The following is a 24,609-nucleotide window of genomic DNA, read 5'->3' as shown; positions in this document are numbered from 1 at the left end:
CTGCTGTAAGTTGCTTAAAAGAGAAATTGTGGTTTAATAAAAGAGCTTTAACATCCTTGCAACTCACAGTTCATAGACTCCTCACCAAAGAGTGAAAGCTTTGTTTGGAACACGCCTGTGCCAAAGACCTCCTGTGTGACCACAGGAGTGTATCTTACTTTCCCTGTACCTTTGTTACTTGTCTATAAAATGAATAATATATTATTCCTTTCTCCATCCTTTATCTCATCTGTTTAGATGTTAGTTTCTTTAAAGAAAAGTGTTGCCTCTCACAGCAAGAAAGAAAAGAGTGTGGGCTCAGTAATAATAACTCTGAGACCTAGACATTGTCTGACAGAGTAAAATGATTTCCTCTTTGTCTCCTTGCTCATCAGCCAGGAGTATCAGGATGTGCAACTCCTATGAGGCCATGGGTATATAATGGAAGGCTGCATAGCTGGAGAGCCACAGGGCATTCACAGTCTTTTACCAAGGGATATGAACTGTATTTGAATTAGGAGCACCTGACATTCAGGGTCTCCAACAATACAGGTAATTTGGACTTGTAGAAGGAAGTAGGAAGTACCTATTAAAAAGACAATTTGTGCAGAATACTGACCAGAAAAAAGAATAGATAAGGGCTATTTTCAATAACTACCTGAAGTCATCATCCCAGTGAATTGGAAAAAAACACACACTTGCTGAAATGCATCCATAAGAAGAGGAAAATGCCAACACAGAGAATATTAATGAAAAGATATAATGTATAAAATGTAGTTCCACCTGCAGTATTGCAGTCAGCTTTGATTACCTTATCAGATATGGGATGCTATCACTCCTGGAAGGGTGCAGTGCAGGAAGTCAGGGTAGTTCCTGCTTATGAAAGATGCTTTGATGCAGAGCAATTATGAGGAATTAGGCTTGTTTTCCCTGATAGGTTTCAAGGACACTGTAATAGAATAGAATTCAAGGTGAGGCAGAGGTATTAAAGTTACCTTTGTACTCAGCTAGAGACAACCAGACTCGGAGAAGCACATAGATAATGATCATAGTCTGAAAGAGGGGCTGAAGGGGGGAGCAGGAGAGCATCTTCCTCATTTCCACAGGAGCTGTCCCTCTCTTTTGGGGACCCAGGTTACTGTTTGGTGTCCTTTGGGCTGTGTAGCTCCATTGCCCACTCTACTGATGAAGGGAGCTCTAAGGGAGCATTAAAGTCACTCAAAGCAATTCCCATTATAGAAACAGTACACTGTCAATATATAAGTTCTATAGTTTTATATAATTTTTTTTTGATTGCTATATGGGAGCAAGGCCAGGAGACAGAACTATCACAGAGGCATTCAAAAAACAGGTTATGTGAGGAACAAATAAGGATTTTTTTTTCCTTTGCTAAGCAGATAAATTCTTCCTGTGCCTAATAAATAGGTTATAATAGGGGAGTCTGCTAGTCTGAATGTTAAAATCTCACCAGTGTCCTCTTTTGTCTAACAGTCCTCAGCCCAACAGATTTTTTTGTGCCATAATTTCCTATGCTAACAATTTTTTAATTTAATATTCTAATCCTCCTTAGCCAGATATATGTCCTCTCAAATATGTAGCCATTACAATTTCATGTGTTTGGTGATTGACATGAAGTTGGTAACAGTAAGAAAATATGTATTGCATCGTTGTAGACTTGTCAATACTCTGGAATGAACATATGCAGTTAGGACTGATTTGTCTGGCAGTCCAAAAACACTGATTGTTGTGGCAGGCCCAGATTCAGCACTGAGTTTCTTCAGCACCCTTTCTCTATCAAACCAGCAGAATTAGTAACTGAAGCTTCTTTTAAGGGGAAATACATTTCCATGTTCATTTTTTTAATTACTGTGAAAGGACTATGGATACTTAAGTTTTATGGAATGAGAAAAGGTAACACACTGCAGGACTGGATTTGCTGATCAGTACCTTAGAATCCCACTTGCACAAATAATTTAACTTTCACAGCTATAAAAAAAATCAGTATTGTTTTGTATAGTTTTAACAGACTTCAGACCTTTATCGCTCATTAAAATTACTGCATTTTTAATCATTATTCTAATATATTAAAAAGTTCAATAATTTATAATTCCCATTCTATAGAATTGAATTGAAGGTATCCCTCTTTTGTCAGCTGGTACAAGTGGAATTATTGGATTTACTCATACATGCTTATGAAAAGCACAGAATGACACTTTTTTACAGACCTAATTTTTCACCTGAGAGCAATTCAGTAAAAACAGGGTCTTTGAAAGTGCTTACACTGGCCTTAGACACCTCTTTAGAGGTGACTAAGAGAGAGTTTAGACTCCCACCACATTTAATCCTCAGATTCACTCTTCAGTTACCACTTGTAGTCTATAACTGTAAAACTTGTCCAGCAGTAATTGATCATGATCATAACCAGCCAATAAGTAATTGATCATGATCAGAAATTCCTTTTGCCAGTGCTGAAGAGTTCAGAGTTTGTCTCAATTTTGCTGAAATATTTGAATGCACAAATTGGAGATGTGACAGATCCATATTGAGTAACTCGACCCTGCAAATTCTATCATGTTGTCCTCAAAACCCAATTATTGATTATTCTAAGAGAGAATACTTGTCTCTTGAACTCATAGCACACTGCACAGAAAAAAAATATTAATTGAAAATTCAATATATTTGTACTTAGAGAGAGATTTTTAAAAGTCACTGCAAATCAAATCTCTCTTTTCACGTGGTACATGAGGAGTCTGGGACTCTTTCTCCACTGACTTTACATTTCTGAAATAAGTATATTAATTAAATAGAAATTATAGCAGTCAAAACTGAAATCAACTCATCAACTCTCAAAATCAGCCAGGATTCAGGAAAAGAGAAAGATGAAGATCTGTCTTGAAATCTGCTGACTAAAATGAGATTTGAGTATTTTTCATATCCTTCCTGCTCTAACCCTTGATCACCAGATAGAAGGTCGTAGCACCACCACTGCTGCTTCTCACTCTATTTTGTGCAAAGGGATTTGAAGAAGAGAGCCAGCCCCTGACATCTGCAATGTTCTGAGGGGGGGAAGTGTCAGAAGAGAATAGAGATTAAATATTTTTTGCTCTCCTTGGCATTTACCACCAGTTACATTTGGCAGTGTCTTATTCAATAATATAGCTTTGGAAGATACCTAGTTATTCCCTGGCACTGGCATAGGGACACTGGTTATTTCCTTTGGTAGGGAACAAGAAATTCCTGTGCTAAGCCAAAAAAATACGTATTGCATGCTGAGCCTAGGTCACCTTTGTGGAAGACATTAATTATTTAGTGTTATGGGGGATTCTACCAGCTTCAGTTGTTCAGATGAATTTTTAATAAGTCACTATTAACATAAATGGAAAGTATAAATTGTTTGCATTATCCTCTATGCAGTGGTAGCAATGAGAGGCTTCTTCACTAAAGTCCAAGATATGCTGTTTACCTAACAGGAACTGACATCTGAATGATCTCATTCTCCTGGGAATGGCTTGAAAAATAAAACCAAAATCTTTTCACCATAGAGGAGCTCTATTTTACATTAGCCAAAAGCACCTGAAGCAGTTATCTGAAGAACTGAAAAGAAAAACCAATATCTTAGTGATGTGCTCAAAACTTACCTGTCGATGGAACTATGTTCTAAGAGAAAATTTATTTGAGCCAAAGCTCAACATCTGGCAAAAAACCAAATTTCTGTTAGGAGTGTGTCTGTTTTCCTGAAGCATATAACTTACTGTAGATATTTTTCTAAACACAATTTGTTGTACTTGAAAGAAAGGTTTAAAGTCCAAAACTGGTCTTTAATTCAAGGATTCATTATCATTGAGAATTTCTAGTACTTTCTGTTTTCCCAAGAAATCAGAAAATGTTTAATAGATGTTTGCATTAAATTAGATTGTCCTAATGCTTTTTATATTTTTACTGTTATGAGGACAGTGAATCAACCAAGCACTACACCTGATGTGCCTAGACCTTCAACCTAGTGCAGACAGAATGGTTTTAAATTCTAAAAAGACAACTTTTACCTTAAGAAAAACTGGAAATGAAACTTTTTTATTAAATACTGTTTAAGACAGGTGAGGGAGACAGAACTGCATGACAACGTTTTGTATGCATCTATCCCATGTCCCTCTGTCCTTGCAGGTGGTTGGTTGTTCCCAGTTAACTCCATGACTTCCTAAATCACTGAGCCAATTCTGTTCTCTTGTTCCTTGGAAGAGAACATCTATTGTGAGATTTGCCTCGTTTCACCCTCCTCATCTCTGCAGTGTCTTTGCATGAGCTTCAAGCCATCATCTTCATTCTGTATCTCCTCTGCTGGCCTGGAATTGTTTCTGTCTCAACACACTCAACAGCTTCCCTGAGGAAGGAGCCTGTACAACCTCTCTGCAAGACTCCACCCAGACAGGCTTCTTGAAAGAACATAAACACAGTTGTGAAGACATAAATAAAACAAATACCATCTGTCATGCTAGCATTGCCCCATATGTGTAACCACCTTTTCTTAGTCTTTTCAACTGATTTTCCGACATACCCAAATACACATTTGGCTTATTAGAGAATTTTAGCACCTTATGGATGCTATTCCCAAACATTCTAAGTGTAGTCCATGCAAGTACCAAAATAATTCTGGATTTTTCTTGTCCAACTACAGTCATTTCTACTTCCTAGTCAACTGCATGGTTAAGCTCCTTTCATCTGAATTATCTGGGATTGCCTTAGTCCTTTCTGACTTTGTCAATTTTGAGTATCCTTTACCCCTCACATGACAGAAAAGCAAAGGGGTCAAATTTACTTGTCACAATTTTCCTGAAATCAGCAGTGTTTCGGCATACATAACTTTTCTGAAATTTTTTTGCTTTGTGTCTACCAAATAAATTTTCAAAACTACTCTTAGTCCTTAACTTTATCAGTCTTCCTATCTTTTTAAAAGTCCTGTTAAAGATGAGGGGTTTTTTTTGTTGTTTTTTTGTTGTTTTTTTTTTTTTTTGCTACAGAGGATCATGGACTCCTGTTGAGTAGTATCAGAATCACAAGTGCTGGAAGAAAAAAGGCAGAATCCCGTTTGCACCAATAGGTTGCAAAGCCAGGGAGAATGCATGAAGGGTAAATTGGTGTCCAACCACTGTGCTGCAGTCCACGTAGACAGAACTGTGAGGAAGATGAATCAGAAAATGAAACTTCTCAATATTTCCCAGGTGTGAGAACTACTGTAAAAGGCATCAAACTTCCTGAGAGTTGAGTAGTCGTGACCTTATCTCGAGGCAAAAGATCTTGGCAACTAGAAAACCTGTTGGTTGTGTAGCACAGAGATTTACAAATTACTATGAAATACAGAAAACTGTCACTGCCACAGACTACTTGTGCAGCCTTGGACAGTTCATTTAATCTCATGGAGACCCAGAAGGCCTGACTAGAATGAAGATTCTGCTTTTTCCTCTCTTTTGTCTGTCCTGCTATTTACATTGCCAGTGTCTCTGCTGAGGAGTACAGTGGAGTCTCACAGAAGTGCTGTAAAGCAAGTCCATGAATGAAGACAAAGGCTGTACTGTCCAACAGTGTGGATCCTAACACATTAGAATTTGTCACGCTTAGGTAGCATTCTTCTTACCATAATCTTATTAATATGATAAACTCCTGATTCTCATGATGGAAGTGCAACTGCAAATGGTAACATGGCCTTTCTCTGTGTTTTGGCCCTCTGGGACCATTCCTGACATTTAATCAGCTTGAAGCTGATTGACAGCTGTAACTGCAAGATGAGCAGCAACAACAAATTAAATGTCCTGCCCTAGAAGGACAAGAAGCCTCCTACTTAATTTGCCACAGGCAGAGAAAATGTTGGGACTCTGAGGAAAAGAAGACCAACTGGATGATATTTAGGTAGAGGAGGCTTAACTTTGCCCTCATTTTTACCAGTGTCAGTTGGTGTTAATGCCACAGTGGTGTTGTGTTAGTGTTAAACCAGCCAAGTGATGCAAGAGTGAAGTTCAGGCTCAGTTGCCATAGGCAGGCACATGATCAGCAGAAGTGCCCACCTAATTCCCAATTACCACTGAGCAGACATGAGATACTTCCCTTTCTGCCATCACTCATGCAGTTTTTCCTGTTGTGTACTGATATGTTATACTACTGGCACTGATTTTCTCATTTATTATGGTATGAGAACACATTATAACATCAGATCATATGATCACATGAGAGAACATTTGTGTCTCTCTCAAGCACAGCCTTGGTGCTCTGTAGGGCAGGGGGGAGGCAGAATGACAGTAAATAATAAGTAAGGGAAATAAAAACATATTTGAAAGCATGTAAAATTTTGGTAAGGAAATTTTTTTTATAGCCATGGCTTTGGGGAAAATCACTTTTATGGCCAGCTTTTCAACAGGCCTGCACAAATATTCCTATAGTGTTTGCAGGTGCAACCATATGTATGCAAGGCATGACTGTCTAAAGAAAAAGCTTTCAGCAAGCTGAGAGAGTTTCTTTTTTATTCCTACTTGCTTTTAAAACACAGGCCTTCTAGGAAAGAAATAACAACCTCCAGCTGAGCTCCTCAAGCTATGTGGTTGGAAGAATGAGAAAGGCTCAGCATCTTGGGTCTTAAACTTCCCTGAGAAACCAGTACTGAATTCTTATGAATGTCACATTGGATGCAACTGGGTGCAGAAGACTGAATAATCTGGCCTGAGCATCTAGATCATTCCATGGAACTTAGCTTTAGTTCCTCTTTTCTGCTCCTCACTCCCCTATTTACTCACACACACATTCATGTCTGTATCCACACATATGGAAGTTTATACTGGGACATGGATATGCACAGACACACCTACAGAGAGACACAGAGACTGTGTACTTCAAAAAATGCAAATCTTCCCTATTTAATCATCACCTACCTGCAAGTGATGTGTTTAATCATGCTAGAAAAGATACAAGTTGATAATTGTATTCAAATGAAGGAATTGAACAGAATTTAGAGGTTAGAAATCCTGAAGGCTGATTGCTAGTGTTGAGAGCATATATTTATAAGCAATTAATGGCATGCTTGGGGTTTTTTCTCCTACACATTTTTTGCCAATGATAAAGTACTCTCTGTATGGTATCAACCAGCTTTATTATCAAATAGAAAGAAACAGATGAAAGAAAATCACAAAATCCTGTAATACACTTATTCTCTGCCCACACACAACTACTCTCTCCTCCTTTTCTCAGTGGGCTGTAATTTCTCCCTACCCTTTGAAAGAAAGCAGAATTATAAGAAAAATGGTAAACATGTTAAAGAATTGGTCACAAAATGCTAATATATTGCTGTCCTGTTGTGTCACCACCAGTATGTGGTGAATACCTACATATGTGCAATAGCACTAATTATCAGGGACTGACCAAGTGTGGAGGAAAGCACTTTAATAATTCAGGACCTGTGCACCTGTGCACCAGTGCACCTTTGAGAAAGGACAGATAAGCAGGACAGGATTTTTTTTTTTTTGGGGGGGGGTGGGGGGTGGTTTAAAATGTTACACTGAAATGAAATCTGCCATTTTTCCTCTTTTCTTTTTCCTTATCCACACAGAAGACCATAAACCTTCTCCCTGTCTGTTGATTGGAAAAAAATTGGAAACAAAACTGTTTCTTGGAAAAGCAGGGTTTTCAAAAGCAAAAGTTTTCACAGGAACGTACCACTTTTTTTTGCCAAGCAAAAAAAAGGTCTTATGTTCAGAAATTTATGGAAAAGGAGAGAGGAGAGGAAAGACACTGGGATCAATCTCAGAATATCATGAAGGTAGAGTACTTGCACAAATATGGGAGACCATTCCAAGACTTCATTTGAAGGAACAGTTAATTATTTCTAGATTATTCTACCATGAGACACTCTTAGAGTCTAGTGTAGAGCCCTGTCTTGTGGCATGGGAATATTGACTTACTCCTAGATCTTCCTTCTTAGGGGGTGAAGAATTAATATAACTAAATATTGTATTAATTCAAACTCAAGGACTACAATGGCTTAAGGAAGAAAACTGGGATTGAAGAGGATCTCAATAGATCATGTATTCCACTCCCTGCACTGAGCACAAGAAGTGGACTGGATTATAGAAATTTGGAACAGGGACCTGTTTGTGTGGTAGCCCTCTTCTTTCTCTTTTTGGAAGGAAAATGTAACTTAGAGTAAAGAAAAAGAGTAAAAAGGAAGATTGTCATTTGTACCAACTCTTCAGAATTAATGCTCATGAAATTGAACTCATAGATTTTTTCCTTTTGTTATCTTTGATTTCTCATCACAACATCTGACTAAAGTATTTAACCAGAAATCCTGAGTGTGTCAAGAAGTGTACATGAAACCATGACAGAATTCTTGGTGTTTTCCATCCCAAAGCATCCATCAGTAGCAGTGTTCTCTAGTCTTCCAATATGTAAAGGTCTACTCTATTCCTGAAGTTTCCAGGTCAGCACTAAGTCTTGTGAAGCTAAAACATGAGAAGACATCTGATCTCAAAAGGATCCTAATTTCTTCTTGTACCAAATACCTTCCTTAGACATTTGGATTTAGTAGACATGTCCCTGTTTTGGCATTGAGGATTGCTGGCCTCCATGTTCTCCTGCTTTCTGCTTTACCTGCACAAACACCAGGAAACCGTCCAGCTGCAGAGCGTTCCAGGGCTGGTGAGGCTTTTGTCCTGCTCAGCAGCGCAGACATCATGCAAGTCCCTTCTCATCATTCACGTAGGATGGAGAAGTCCAAAGACATTGAAATTCCATGTCACCTCTTGCCTCCATGGAGCTAGTCCCAAAATTCCTGAAACCTGTGTCCCAAGGAATTCTTAACCCATAGCAAAATACAGGTTCCTTCCTAGATGTGTGTTGCGGTGCTGTCATCTAGTGGCAAGGATGAATTGGGTGTCATTCAGTGACGGTGGATGACAAGGTGTCCCTTTGCTGGAACAAAATGCCTGATGTTGGAGTTTACAACTTCGTAGGTGCAGCCCCAAGGCAAAGGTCCCATCCTTGGTTTGTGCTCTGCAGGAAATCACTGCAGAGAGCCTGTGGAATGGGCTGAGCGATGGGCATCTGGTTGCAGACAACAGGCTGTAAAGCACCATAGCATCTCCTGCCATGTCCTTCCTCTCCATCTCCTATCATCCATCTTGGCTGTTAACTGTTTGCAAATACTTGAAGCTGAATTTCTAGCAGTGATTGATAGTTTCTTAACAAAAGCCATTCGGAGCAGTGTCAGCTAATGAAATGAGTCATTAAATCTATAATCATCTAAGCTCAGGAAGATACTTCTCTCAGCAAAAAAGTCCTTCCTCCTGCATTCATTTTTAAATTGACTCTTGGGGAAAAATTAAAAGTGCCACAATGCAGTTTTCCTGGAGAAACCAGACAAAACCAGCTTTCAGAATGACCCACATTTGGTTTGGTGTTTGGAAAGCTCACTGATGTCAGCAGACAGACTTACTGACATCAGTTTCTGAGGGCTTTTATTCAGATTGGGGATTTCATATGCCAGGTGATGTTACACTTGCTTGTGCTTAGTTTGGGTTGGCAACATTATTATTAACACATGTAAACATTTACAGTCCTGAGTTTATTTTTAAACTTCAATTGCAATGCTTGATTTAATGTCTTGAATTAATGTCTGTAAAATTATTATAAAATTATGCAGAAAGTAATAACCTTTAACAATATAACTGGCCACAACATCTATAACACCTCCTTGGCATCACCTGCTGAACACTGCTGGGCTTGTCTGGATTAAGCAAAACAGTTGTAGCTTATCCTTTGCTCCTTGAAATGCTGATCCCAAAACCATTTTGAGAGGAACCCTGACAGCTGCTTTTTAGAACTTACCACCACAGGTCTTCATAGGTATCAGACTCTGGAAAGAAAAGCTCAAGAAGCAATCTGCAGTGCAAAGTACCATTGTCAAAGCAGTATTCTTGTATAAAATCTTCTTTCATCCCTGCTACATGAAGTCAACAAATAATCCTAAAATTCCTTTTCATTAGGAAGTTCGAATTTGTGTTTATATTTCTGTCTTACAGTACAAATTGTGCTCTATCTCTAAATTTAAAATGATTCCTCAATTCAGCCAAGTACAATAAATCTCCAAGCAAAGAGAAGGATGTGCTGATGTTCTTTAGTGACAAGGGATATTTAAGCACATTCTTAAATAACTTCTCTCTCTGAAGTCTTCAGTAGATTCTCAAAGGAGTGAAAGAATGATGCTCTAATTGAGACCTTTCTTGTTTTGTCCAAGTCCCAGACCTCTATCCCTATAGTAAAGAAAAATATTAATGAAGGTAAGAAACATTCTGTTTTTCAAATTATTATAATTAGTCAGAGGCAGTATATCAATGACCTTCCATATTGGAGTATGATAAGACATTTCTTTATAAGTTCCAGAAGAGGTTTGGTTTATTTTTTGCTCAGAATTTCATTTTCCTTGGGTGCCTTATAGAAACAAAATTTCATCTTTTTAATTAGGAAACTGAATGACGAGCTGTAACAAGATCCATCGGTTGAAATAGCTGCATGCTTAGTATAATGTAACTGCTTCTTCTATTGACTTATAATATCTTGATATAGTAAATTTTATATATGAATAAAGTTTTAAAAAAATAGAAGGTTTAGGTCAAATACAATGAGTGAAAGTGTATGTGCTTGTATAAAAAAAGGAGGGCTGGGCCTTCATACAGATATAGAAAAAATACCAACTCTTTGTTAGCAACAGTTAAGAATGATTTAACAGGTATATATCAAAAAATAAAAGTGGAAAAGATGTCTCAAGCTTTCCAGTGTCACCTTGAAACAGTTGGTCAGGGCGTTTTTGACAATGACACTTGAAATAAGTTTGGTTTAAAGCAGTATGTGAAGAAAGATGAGAGCTGCCATTCACTGCCAGGGTAACTACAATTCTACTTCACCACTGAATGTTGCTTTTCATGAATGACCATTTGCACATATGCTTTACCCTTTTAGCAGCCATTCTTTATATGTTCCCTTTTCTTTGAGAGGAGGGTGTTTGTGTCTGTTCACAAATCTAAACCCTGCTCCAGGTCTGTGTTCGGGTTGTTCACAATCCCTACACAAACAGGCAGAGATTGGCAGCGCTGACACTGGATGGAGGAATATCTTGTGAACCCTTTTTTTCTTCACTTGTAAATTTCTTATTTCCTCTTCAGAGTGACAAAGGGCAAAAAGATGCAAGGATTTCTTGAGTTTGACTCGATTGTTTCTGTATTTGATTACTTGTGGAGATAAAAGCATAATCATTCCATGTAATGTCATAATCATCTCTCAGCCTCCTACTTGCACATTTATTTCTATTTGTCTAAGCATGGGAAAAGGCCCATAAAATTCTATCCTTGCTGATGATACTTTTGTATTGATAATCCTTGTTTTGACTTAATTCTTTCTGAAGATGCTGTTAAAATGCAGATCACAGGTAGTGTTACTTGCTGTATGAGGTAGCTTTCAAGTTGTCTTTCCATTTTACCTCTTTCTGAGCATACAGGAGATTTTTTTTTCCAATTATTTTTGGTTCCAGAGCAGACATTAAAACTTCTTTTATTCGTAAACATATTCAGCTTGGGCTTTGCAAACTTTCAGTCTTTGTCCTACAAGAACATCACCACAGAACTTTTCATGTAATCTATGCATTTAGGTACTATTGAGCTCATATAATGGATCTCTTAAAATGTATTCACGATGAGGATGGATTATTTTTAGTACCTGGAAGAAAAAAAAAAATATCTATATGTGTGTGGGTGTGTGTGTGTGTGTGCGTGAAAATACTGTCTACTTCACATAGATTAATTTGGTTAAATTCCAAGAAAATTCAATTTTCATATATATAGTTTCCTTTATTAGATGAGTGTGCATTCCTACACCCACAGAGAATCTGTACAAATTCATGTTATGTTCCATGGGTGTGCAAACAATACCAAAAAATAGTCAAAGTTAGCATATTCTATATAAAACACATTTGCATCTGCTACGCACAGCTTCCTACGCTCTTCATCTTTAATTTAGCAATGGCTGGATGATGAAGTCATCGAGCCTTAGGAATGTGCTCAGGTCAGGGTCTGAAGCTTTATACTTCATCCAAATACCATTTGGTTTGGCCCCTTTTACTGAGATGCAATCTATCGTGCTACAGAAGATTTAAGTGAGCACCCTCAATAAATCAAGCTGAAATGAATTTTCCACTATGAATTATGTTGCAGACAGCTGCAAAAGCTACATGACTGGCTTTTTTTTTTTTTTTTTTTTTTTTTTGTGAGTTTGAGGCCAAATCATGAAATTAAGAATTGAGCTAAGGTTTGTGGCTGTAGAAAGGAATCCAAGAAGATTTTGCATGCATTAATTTCTCTGATGAGAACTGAATCTACACAAATACTTTGTTTCATTGCCTTTGACAATAGCTACAGAAAACACTCTTCTGTCTGAGCCTATGATTTGTGCATACTTAATGCAAGTCTGTCTTTGTAAGTAACAAGGCTTTTTACTTCAGCAATCGATCTGGGCTGGTTCCATAGCCAGAGTTAATTCTGGTCCATGCCACCATGAAGGCTGTGCTGTGGGTGACTAAGATGCTATTGCTCTGAAAGGCTGATGAAAATATGGAGCAAAATTTTTTACTCAGAGTAATTAAGTGTAGCAGTATTGACTTTTTGAAAGTTATTGTAAGCTACCACAGCCAAGGAAATGGCTCCAACTTTCCATCACATTGTTTTTATTTTGCAGTGGCCTCCATGACTTTCAGCAGCCTCTTTCCAGTCACTGGAGGATGACAGCATCCAGCATTTCTTATGGAAGCATTTCAAGTTAGACAGTGGCAATGTCTCCCAGTGCATCAAAGAGCCCAGCTTAAACAAATGACCAATTTATCCTGGAGAGTTCTGAAAAAAGGACACAGCTTTTGGGTGGAATTCTTTAGAAGGAAAGTTCTTTCTGGAGTTTTCTCCATCTTGCCTGGCAAATTAGGAAGCTGCAAGTAGGGATTTCCATTGCTGCAGCAAGAAAATAGAAGGATTCCAGCTCTTGGTATCAAAGTAACCCAGCACAGGTGGTGTGCTCACTGCCAAATACTCAGAGCTCTACACCATCAGCTGGAAGGAACAAATCATTAATACAGGAACCTTGTAACATGCCAGCATACTCAAGGCTATAAACAGGACAATCAGGACAATGCCACCTTTAAATTTGCAACACAAAATCCCAAGTTAGGAACCTACTTAAGTTTGGAACTTACAGGCATGTGCTGAAGATAAAGAGGGCATAGCATTAGACACATAAATAATTTGAACATTCCCCCCTCGGACATGAAAACTTATCAATTCTCACTGTGATTACGTCTGGGGGTTGGTTGGGGTTTTTTTCCAAGTACATATTGAAATACAGGTCACTGTATCAGGTACCCTGGTTGTGAACACTGCAACTGGATAAGGAAAAAGGAACCCACAAAAGGCTGAGAAGTGGATCAGTATTGTTTGTCTATTGCAATGAAGTCACATACTTCAGCATCAGCCAAAATTTGCATTTTTCTGCATTGTAACAGACAACCATTTAGTAGGCATTTGCCAGCAAGTGTGACTTGCTAATGCAAGATTCCTGTATTAATTTAATGGGAATGTAATTGTGTTGTAAAATACATAATCTCAAGTAACCTACTATGACATTTACACTTGATTACCATATCAATGCATGCAGATACCTTTGCATTACAGATATCTTTGGAGGTGTTCCTTGAAAAGTGTACAGACAATGCAGTGTGCTGTATTTCAAGCAAAGTCTCCACTAGGAAGGAGTTGGGGTGGTAAATGACTCTCCAGTGATTCAGCACCTTAACTGGGATGTTTCACTGCTTTTTTCCTTTCTTAAACAAAGAGCACAGATAATGCTTCTCAAATAATTGTAGTTGTTTCCTGCTGCTAATGTCACAGACATCAGAGAGGAGTGCTGCAGCAGGTAGCCATGTTGTTCTGTGTTCCACCTGCTTGTAAGTGCATTTTGACCTTGCAGCATGTTTTTAATATTTTTTAATATTCTTATGGTTTATGTCATGAGATTCATGGTAAGAAAAAACACAGAAGGCAATGTGCAGATGCCTAGGGAATGCTTTTCATTAACCTAAAACACCAGAAATAAAGGTGAATTAGGCTTAAATATTTCCTGAAGCTCCTTGTAATCATTATTTTGGGAAAAATTTAATTAAGACATGTTTCACATCAAATACTTTTAGACAATCATCAGAGAAGATATAATTTTCCATGTTTCCTATAAACTATAAATTTTGTCCTTCACCTTAGTATTGTCCAGAGGTACCTCCAGACATCTTCAAATTAGTCAATTCACTTTAATAAAATAAATTATCTTTCCTGAGCAGAACAATTATCTGAATATAGTGATATTTCCTGTTCTCTTTTTCCAAATTAACAGTTCTTTTGCAAACAGAAGTGCAACATGCAATGCTGGGATGGAACTTGTGCAAAATCTTTGGATATATATTTGTATTACTTAGCCTTGTCAAGAATGTTTTAACTCTGTAGCTTTTCATTATCATATTTCATGATACTTTGAGTTCTGGACAACTGCATATAGGAAACAAATATTTTTTAATATTCTGTGTCTGCTAATGGCAATAGCAGAGTGTGAATGCCATCTTTAATTGGCAGATCTGCCAAAGGAGAGCAGCCACCAGTGGTGAGCAGCCTCAGCTGACTCCATCAGAAGTGTCTTCCCCTGGATGCAGGGCCTGGTCTTTCCCTGGCTGAGGGTTTCAGTGTGGCTTTGGGTTATTTGCTGAAATAAGAACAATTGCCCTTTTCATGACAAACTTCTAGAGACCTAAACCAGAACAAAAAGGTTGGGTTTGGCCCAGTTCTGCTGTTGAAGGGATTCCAAATGATGCAAAAGACCTAACAACTGCTGTTGAACTTTTTTTTTTTTTTTTTGTGGCAGATTTCTTCCTATACAGGCTGACTCACATGAATTGAAACAAAATAAATGAGAGTATAATATTATGAAAGATACAAACCCCTAAGGTCAGCTCAAACTCTGACTTATCTAATATGCCACCTTCTTTACAGCAGTCTCTTTCTCTTATGAAACACAAATGACACTGCTGAATGAATGAATCCCATTAGCAAAAAAGTGCCCAACTTGATCTTTCTGTGCTTTCCAAATGCTTCTGGAGGCACACAGACCACACACACTTGTCAGGTGCCTCACAATGGCTTGGATGATTCCAAGTACTTAATCTAATTGAACTCAACCATGGCTCCACACAGCGTAACCCAAAAGCATCTTTTAAATGTCTTGTGTCTACAAGATTTGTCCCAAACAGCCAAGCAGCTTAAGGAGATCTGCCTTTCTCTCTTCTTTCTTTTTGTTCTCTCAAAGCCATGTTATTCAAAAACATCATAGCTTCACATCTACCTAAGATCATTGCTGCATTTTCCAATCCTCAAGGATCTAGACTCGTATTTTACACCAGGAATTTATTCATAGGGACTTGTAGTTACATAGTGCTCTCAAGAATATTTTTAGAAATCTGAAATTTGAATAAATTCGTATCATATATTTAGTGTCTACTTTATGTGGTTTTTACAAGAAAAAAGGTTCACCTGACCAAGCTAGGATCTCAGATATACAAAATCTTTTTAATGAGTTTTCTAAATAAATGATCTTGGCATTTAAAAATCATCTGAGACAATGAAGGTTTTTCTTCCTCATAGGGAATTGAAATTAATTCCCAGACCAACTGGTATTTTTTGCTGTACATTTAACCTCTGGGGTTCTGACTTGCATCTTTTCCTATAACCAAATGATCATTAAGATATAAGGTCAGTGGCGTAGATATTGCTGTAAATGCATATTAATAGAGAAGAAGGAAATCAATTTTGCAGAGCACGACATCAGGGCTGTCAGGAGAACCAGTGCACTACATGGTTAATTACTGCAGTGCTGAAACACTTTGACCAGCTTCAATTACCCAGTTCTAAAACTGGAGCAATTAAATCTCTTTGGACTTCTTGCTGCAGAAGTTCAGGAGCTGTCTGATTGTGCTCTGAGTTTGGAAGGACACTCAGGGGATGTTCCTGGCTCTCACAGTCCCCACCATGCTGTGCCTTCACCACCACCGTGTTCTTGTCTCATCCAGCTCAAGGGATGCCAGCTTTGCCCAGCATCACATCCCTGGGATGGGATGTCCTTTGGATTTTGCTGCCCTCAGAGGGGCTGTATGTAGGGCTCCTTTCCCTCTCCATAGTCCATTAATGCTGAGCCTTGCCATTAATGCTGAGCATTATTGTGTATCTACAGCTGCTTTCATCCAGGCATAGAAAAGTGCTTATAAATGGTAATGTGTTAAACCTAATAACACCCCTAGGAGGGAGATGAAAATTTCAGCATACACTTTATTGGTGCAAAAACATACAGAGAACAACTTCAGATGGTGGTAAAAGGCTGAGATGGTGAACAGAGTGCCCTTAGGAGTGAGTCTGCATCAGAAACACTGTGACTTGCCTGTTTCCTACACTGAGCCAATGATGTGAGTTTTTCTTTTCTTTTCTTAGAGTTCCCAGACATTCCAAGTGAAAATCAGGACCTCATAGTTTCATGGTACATGGTAAAGCCCCAACTCTAAAGAACTTGAAGCTTAAGTAAATGAGATATAGAAAGCTTAAAACAGAATACAGTAGAAAGAAGTGCACAAAGTTGAGCTAGGAACACAGTCCCTGAGTCCCAGTCCAGGGACCTTGCCTCCAGACATAATTCCTTCCCTTTGTATTAGTCAGATGATAACTTTCCCCCCTCTTGAAATTAAACACTTCCATTACTGAGGCAGACAACTCTCCTGATATTACATTAGGTAAAGGTTACTTTTAATGTTTTCTGAACGAGAACATGACAAGGAGCAACTTGAAAGAATGAAAGGCAAAGTTGAAACCAATAGGGTAAAGGCAAGAATTACATAAAATCACCTAAACCTAATTCCAAAAATTCAGCAGTGTTTCTTGCTTATTAGACAATTTCTGAAAATTATCATCTTTGAGATAAAAAGCAGGGCAGTCAGGGACCTGTAATCTTAGGATGCCTGAGCAAGGGTATTCTCCAGTGTGTCCCCAAGAACTCCTGTGTCCATCCACAGGGAGGGACAAATGTCCTCTCTCTTCTGCACCAGGGCAGCCCCCAGCAGGGCAGGAAGCCAGGCTGCAGCCCAGCTCTCAGTACAGCCCCTCCACATCAAATGTCCTCACACGATTCCAGATGTGTGAAACAGCTGCCTGGGCAACAGAAGAGGAAGACCCCACCACAGATGTGCTTTGGGGTTTAGATGCAGCCCTAGAGGAAACCTTCTGCTACCCTTTTTATCTTTTAGGTGTTGGCTTTTTGGTTATAAATTTGACCACGGAGGGGAACCCTGGGCTGCCTGTACCTGTGTGGATGCTGCTGAGCCATTCCCCAGCTTCAATCCATGTGCAGGGGTAAGGAGACAGCTCTTGAGCCTAATGGTTTTGTTTCTTTGAGGACTGAGAAGTCCTGTGCTAAGGAAATTTATAACCAGCTAATAAAAATGTGGCTGCTGAAGTTAAACACAATAAAAATTACTCTTTATGAATCAAAGGGAAGGCATATACACACACATAACCATGTTCATGTCAGCATTGTTTAATGTATGAGTTTTGTGTATATGTGGCTACATTTCCTGATAAAATGTAAATGCATTAATCAGAGTTTGTACAATATTACACTAAGTAATGATGCACTAATCTATTATCAAAGTTGGGCTTTTATGATATTCAAAATCAAACTATAGGAAAGCTGTTGAGTTATACCAGTGTCATGGATCTTTGCCAGCCCTCACCTGTCCCACTCACTCAGGCTTGCAAGCCTCAAAGGATCCATTAGCTCCATGAAAAATGAACCTAAACTAAACTACAAATAATGAGATGCAATATCTTGGTCAACATTAAAGTCTTCAGACAGATGATACCAAAGCAAAAGGATGTGCTGTGACATGAGTTTATGTTATTTCACTGTTTTTGTGCTGAAACCACTAAACTTCAGCAATCTAAAATATACAGAGTAACAGAAATCTCTTGGGAGACCCTCTTGCAGCACTTTATTGGAAACAAGAGACAGATCTTTACTTTCCATTTTATCCACAGGACCTTATTCATCTTCTTCACCTGAATCTATTTCTTAGGCAATGGCAGCCTTTTGTCATCTCATCTAGGACCTCACCAGCTTCTTAGCACATTAGCATCTTTTCAGATTTAGTACGATTTTAACTTGGGGTTATCTGATTCTTTTTTTCCACTAGTCAGAAAAGTGGGACTTGCATGCTCACAGTACCATCACAGAGAAAAGTATTTGGCAGTTCAATCAGCAGTTATTAACCTTTGGGCATAACTCTGAAAACCAAAAATTTCTTTCTGATTTGTGTTCTGTTAAGTAACAAATATAACACTTGCAGCAGATGATTTTCTGTCAGAGAAGCAATAGAGTGAACAGTGGGAATGCTATGGTGCTGAAAGTTAGTATTTTTCTTTTTTCTTTTTTTTTTGTTCTTCCTTCTCTCAGGGAATTTTGTCCTGTTTGTTGCCTAAGAGATGATAACAACTGGTACTTAGGAGAGACAAAAGTGGCCAAGTGGGGGAAAGGGTTGCAGTTGGCTGCAGCTTTTCTCTTGGGAAGGGCAGAGGTGCCTTCCTTGGCAGGTACCTGTCCTTTAAACTAGGACATATAATGAGCTTTTAGCTTAAATTAAAATGGAAAAGAAGTTAAAAAAATCAGTACAGCCTAAGAAGGACTTGGTATTGTCTTTTAATGGTAATGGTAAAATAATCTGTGGAAGTGATGTTTAGAGTACAGACAATGTGAATTTCAATGCAGTTGAAATACACAACTATGTTACAGCACTTTTTGAAGAACCACATCGTCTTGCAGTTTTTTTCTGTTTCAGAAAAGGAAATCTTAGATATAGAAAACTAATAATTTAATCTGATTACTCTCAGAAAGCAGATGATTCAAATCATGACAAAGCCTAAGCAATGGGAACAGAAGGTGGCAGGGGGAATATTAAGCAAAGTGTGGAGCACACAATGCTTCAGTCTTATCAAAAAAAGCTCCTTGTTTCTCAGAAGCACTGACAAATTTAGTTCTTGGTCTTCTGAAGGAAATTACTGAGGAGCAAGAGAAGATTTGCAGACAGTAAAGCAGCACCTTCTGCTTTCATGGGAGGAGCAGGAGGATGGTGCTGCTGCCCTGCCCCACGTCCTGCCTGCCCTGTCCTCTCCTGAAGGAGCTCTCAGTGGGGCTCTGGGGTGAGCAAAATCGAGATGTCCCACAGCCAAGGCCTGGCAATTTTGACAGCAATTATGGTCTGCCACTCAAGATACTTGGGTTTTTTTTTTTCCAAACCCAATCTGGATGGTGCTGTGAGCACCACTGGATACCAGAATAAAACAGAAGCTAGATCTGTGGGTCGAAATAGTAGTCAAAAATCAACAAAATAAAAGCAAATTTAGATCTTTGAGAGGGGAAGCAGTAATCTCTGAACAGGAGTTAGCAATTCAGACACATTTGGAAAGCAGTGGAAGAGATGCACATACAAAAACAGACACCAGAACACAGATCCAATGTGAGATAACTCTGCATTAGATCAAGGTGTAACATAGACAAATACAGAATAATGTATTCAGCAGCGGTGTTTGGGGGAGAATTATAGAAGTCATCAAGGGATGCTGAGACTTGTCTAAGGATTAAAATGATGAAGCAAACTTATGAAAGCATTCGTAGAGCTGCAGTTCCAGCACTGACTTCCAGCAGGTAAACTTTGATCAATCACGTAAGATTTAAGAATCATGTACGAATTAAAAGTGAAAATTAAAAAAGGAAAGGTTCAAGGTGACAAATATGTCAGAGTAGCAGGGGAGAAACAGGAGGAAAATGTGAGTTGCCTACATCTCTCATAAGCAAAAGGCAGTTCTCACTGATATCAAGAGAAGTGGCTTGCACATAACTGAAGGCAGAATGTGCCCAGGAGTCATCCTCTGAGACTGTCAGCTAAGCACCTTTCAAAAGCATTAAAAACACATGCTAAGCTATATCCCTAGCTGCATGAAGCCACTTAGCAAGAACCAAATGACAGACCCTGGGAATGCTTTGCAAGATCAAAACCTAGACTGCTATGTCTACATTTTTTCCCATTTGGAGATTAATACAATGGTGAAAATCACTTCCAGAACACTTAAATTGGGAGAACTGAATTCTCAGATCTGTATTAATAATGAGGATCTCCCTGAGCAAACCAAACTAATGTTGCCTGGTTTTCTGTGGAGTATGCTCAGATTGCCTTTGTGTAGTTCCCAATATCTAAAAAGGCATGAAATGTAATAGAAGTTTTTTCCTCCAAAACAGAAACATTAGGATCACCTGTTTTACTCACTGCCTAAAAGCTGTGTAGAAAAGTCTTAAAGACCTCCATCCCTGTGCCAATTCCCACAGCTGAATGATTTCAGGAAAGCAGTCTGAAACACTTCTTCACTAAGTTTTAGACATCACAGTCCTGCATGCTGGCCAATGGTTTTCCAGTGGACATCTTGCAGTGGTCCCACATTAAGTCACGGCGTGTCCAGAGCTAATGTTATTTTAAGAGTTTAAGCACTAAATGTTTAAAAATTAAATTTTCAGTGTGATGACCTAGGAATTGTTCCAGGATACAAAGAAAAATAAATGAATTCAGAGAAATCTTCAACATTACCACAGAATTTACAGGGCTGCTTCTTCTTTTTGTTTTTTTTATATGTTCATGTCTTTCTCTGTTTTAGTTTTCTAAGTGTTTTCATTGATTTCTTTTTCATTTTCAGCACAAACTGAACACAGTTAATCAGTAGATACAAAATACATCCTGCAACATTGCCAGTAGCCTAACATAAGTGGATTCAATTGCTGAATTGTCGTAAGATTAGACCTAAGCCACAGTATAAGCTTCATTGATCCAAGCACAGCAAGATGTCCATTCAATAATATGTGTTTTAGCAAGGTTTTCCACTTGTAAAAACTTCCTGCAATTTAGTGTTCATCCAATATGCGCTATAAACACGGTAGATCAAATCTTGTATCAGTTTAAAGGACATCCCACTCCTTAGGAGGGGAGCAGGGCAGCTGGGTGTGTTGTGTAGGCAGAGACACACACAGGGAGGGAAGTTCACTGTCAGAAGAGGCTCATCTGTGGAAAATGGACCCTGGGCTTGCTGACAAGCTCTGGGGGTGTGGGAATCCCAGTCTTGCTCTGCTTTTTCATTAGAAGGTTTTGTTTCTTTGGATTTTTCTCAACTTTTTTTTTTTTTTTTTTTGTTCCAAATGCCTAAATGTAGAAATTGTTTTTCAGTTCTTCATCTTAAACCCTTAAATGCACAGCATGCAGACTTTGGTATCAGAAAGGACTGACAGCATAATGACTTTACATGCATGTGAGACTTAAAATTACAGCCAGTATAGTCTTATTCACTAAATGTTGCCCTTGAGAATAAACTTGGGTACTGGTAAACACATTTCTGAATAAAGTCTCAGCAGCACAAATACTCTGTCATCTTTCCATGCAGATTAAGAAAGCCCTTTATTATATAAATGTCCCCATTTTTATTTTCCAATTGGAAACTTACAGCATATATATATATGTTATTCTTGGTGTTGCTTGAAGAATGAGTCATCCTTATTTCCACTGAGAATTGCCCCCAACTACTTTAGTTCCATGTAGGGAGCTGTATTATTTTGCTTAATTACATAAAGATTTCAGATCACTAAGATTTTATGTTATTAACACAAACATCAAATGATTTAAGCGAGTTCCTAGAATACCTAAGTGAAAAAATCAAAACAAGTGCCTTAGAGGAACTGCTTCTCAAGTTTTGAAAGAGTAGGCAAATTAAAAAAAAAAAAGTTATTCAAGTATTTTTCTCACAGGAAAACTAATAAAGAGAAAGGCAAGGATATCTTCCCTTCCAGGTGAAGCCTCCTGTGGGCTAATCTTTCACATTTTTATTTAACTTAAAACCCCACCCTGCGAAAACATAAACAGATCTTTAAATTTATGATCTTGAGAAGTCTACCCACATGAGCTTTCGTAAGATCAAGACCTGAGAGAATGATTTCTGTTCATAAAGCACTTTTAAAGTTTTATGTGCCAAATTTTGAGAACAATCTATTTTCACCCACCCACTCTGACCTTATTTGCTCAGCAGGCACTATTTCTAGAAGTGCCAGAAACCTCAACATGGCCATACATTTTGCTGTCGACTCTTGAGGAGATAAGGCCAGTGTTTTCAAATGCTTTATGCACTCAGGCAGCTGCTTGAATGGCTCCTCACAGACCTGCTGGGTACAGGGTTTTTCAGTGAATGCAGATTCAGGGAAGCCCTGCATAGGTCTATTAATTCCATGATTACAGTCCTGGGACAGATTTCCTTTGAATGTAAAGTATGGCTTGCCAAGAATCAAAGTGGGGAAAATGGCCTTAGATAAACTTTAGTAGAGCAGAAACACATGAAGATCTCATCAGAGGGTGTCTGGATCCCCCTCCCTGTCCTCTCTCCAGGAGAACCAGGTGGCTTTTGTCACAGCAAAAATCAATCACACTGCTCCCACCTAGTCACTGTGTGTGAAATAAACCCTATTTCTAGGGTTTAAGTAGGATAATAGGGGAAAATGTAGTTTGCTTCAGCCTATGGATAATACACAAGGTATCTAGAGCAAGATCTAGGTTTAAGGAAAAGATTCTAAATATATGCTTGTACAAAACTTTCTACTTTTTCTAGGAGTTCCAAGTGTGTGAGGCAAGACACTGGACTCATACCTCCCTAAACTCTACTGTAATGTTTGAAAAGTATCAGTTAATCATAGACTCATAGAATATCCTGAGTTGGAAGGGACCCACAAGGATCATCAAAGTACCACTCCTGACCCTGCACAGGACACCCCAACAATCCCACCACGTGCCTGAGAGCATTGTCCAAGTGTTCCATGAGCTCTGGAAGGATTTGTGCTGTGATCACTGTCCTGGGGAGCCTGTTCCAGTGCCTGGCAACTCCCTGGGTGAAAAACCTTTTCCTGATATCTCACCTAAACCTTCCTTGGCACAGCTTCATGCACACAGCTTTGTCTTCAATACTTTGTGCATTAATATTCAGTATCTTGAGCTTCACACCAGAAAAGTTTTTTAAATATTATTTTGCATTTTATGGTCAAAGAGTGAGAGGTGAGTAACTCCATAATTGGTACTGGAGTTTACAGAAATGTTCCTTCATCCATGATTGTTTCTTTCTCTTTTTCTCCTTAAAGGTGCATTCACTGCACAAACTGGTAGATGAATAAGACTGACATTATTTGCTTTGAGATTCATACTAGTATCTTGTTATTAAAGATAACAGCTTGTCTGAGCTTCTTAATATAAGAAAACCTTCCTAAAAACCATCTCTGATAAGCATTTATAGTTCCCCTTGCCTTTTAAATTCAGGGGCTCAACATTGTCTTCAATGGTAATTCACTTCAAACAAGACACTAGCAAAACGTCTGGCTAAATGAACCATCACACTAATAACATTCAACTCTTGAAGTTTCCTTTATATGTATCACAAATGCCAAATTATAAAGTAAATTTTGAGCATATTTCTGTAGGATTATTCCTACAAGTAGTCACTATAGAATTTAGCACATTTCTGGGATATACAGGCAATTACCATGACATATCTATGACACATAATATTTTGAAAATATCCTTTGTAAACCCTGATAGGGTCACTGGATGCAGTATGGAAAAGGATATCTTGGGACAATTCACTGAGACTTTTTGTTGCTGAAGTACAGGTTAGGAAATCCAGGGCGTGCTGCACAGGGCACAGCACACAGCATGACGACAGGATAGATCAAAACAGGCTCACATTTTACAGATCAATCCCAGTTGTACTGTAAAATTTCACAAGGCTCAGGCAGACCTTCTGTGGTGCCCAGCCATCCAAATTCATACTTTGGCAATGTGGATACTCAATCTGGTTTGGGTGAGCTGAAATAGCTGCAAGAAAACACAGAATGTGGATAACTGAATCAAACCATTCCGACATTGCAAGTAAAATTTTCTCCCATTGGTTTATCCCACAGAAAGTGGGAGTGTTTGGGCTACAGCTAAAAGCTGAAAAGAGAATCACAGGGGATTAGAGAAGCTCAGTTTCAAATTCCTGGTTATCTAATTCACCAGCCCGGATTAATTTAAATATTTTAAAATCTGATTTTAAAGTAATATAAAATATTTATAGATTGTAATTACAATTGACAGAGTTGGTTAGTTGAGACAAAAGTATCAACAGACTGAAGTGGGGAGCAAACACCTCCTCTGGGGGTGTAAAGCTTGATAAAATATTGATATTGAAAACCCAGAAGCCTTTCCTGTGCAACTCCTGGGAACAGATTATTTCCCAGGTGTATCCCAGTGCAGGGATAGGGCATTGCTTTAATGTGTAAGTAGCTCAGCAGAAGGTGCTGTGCTAGAAATCTCCAATGCCTCTGCAGGGCACGACAGAATGAGCTGCAGTGGGAGGACTCGCAGCT

This window comes from Lonchura striata, chromosome 12, assembly GCF_050655825.1.
Source record: "Lonchura striata isolate lonStrDom1 chromosome 12, ASM5065582v1, whole genome shotgun sequence".
Classification (NCBI taxonomy): Eukaryota; Metazoa; Chordata; class Aves; order Passeriformes; family Estrildidae; genus Lonchura; species Lonchura striata.
Note: the sequence above shows the minus strand (reverse complement) of the source record.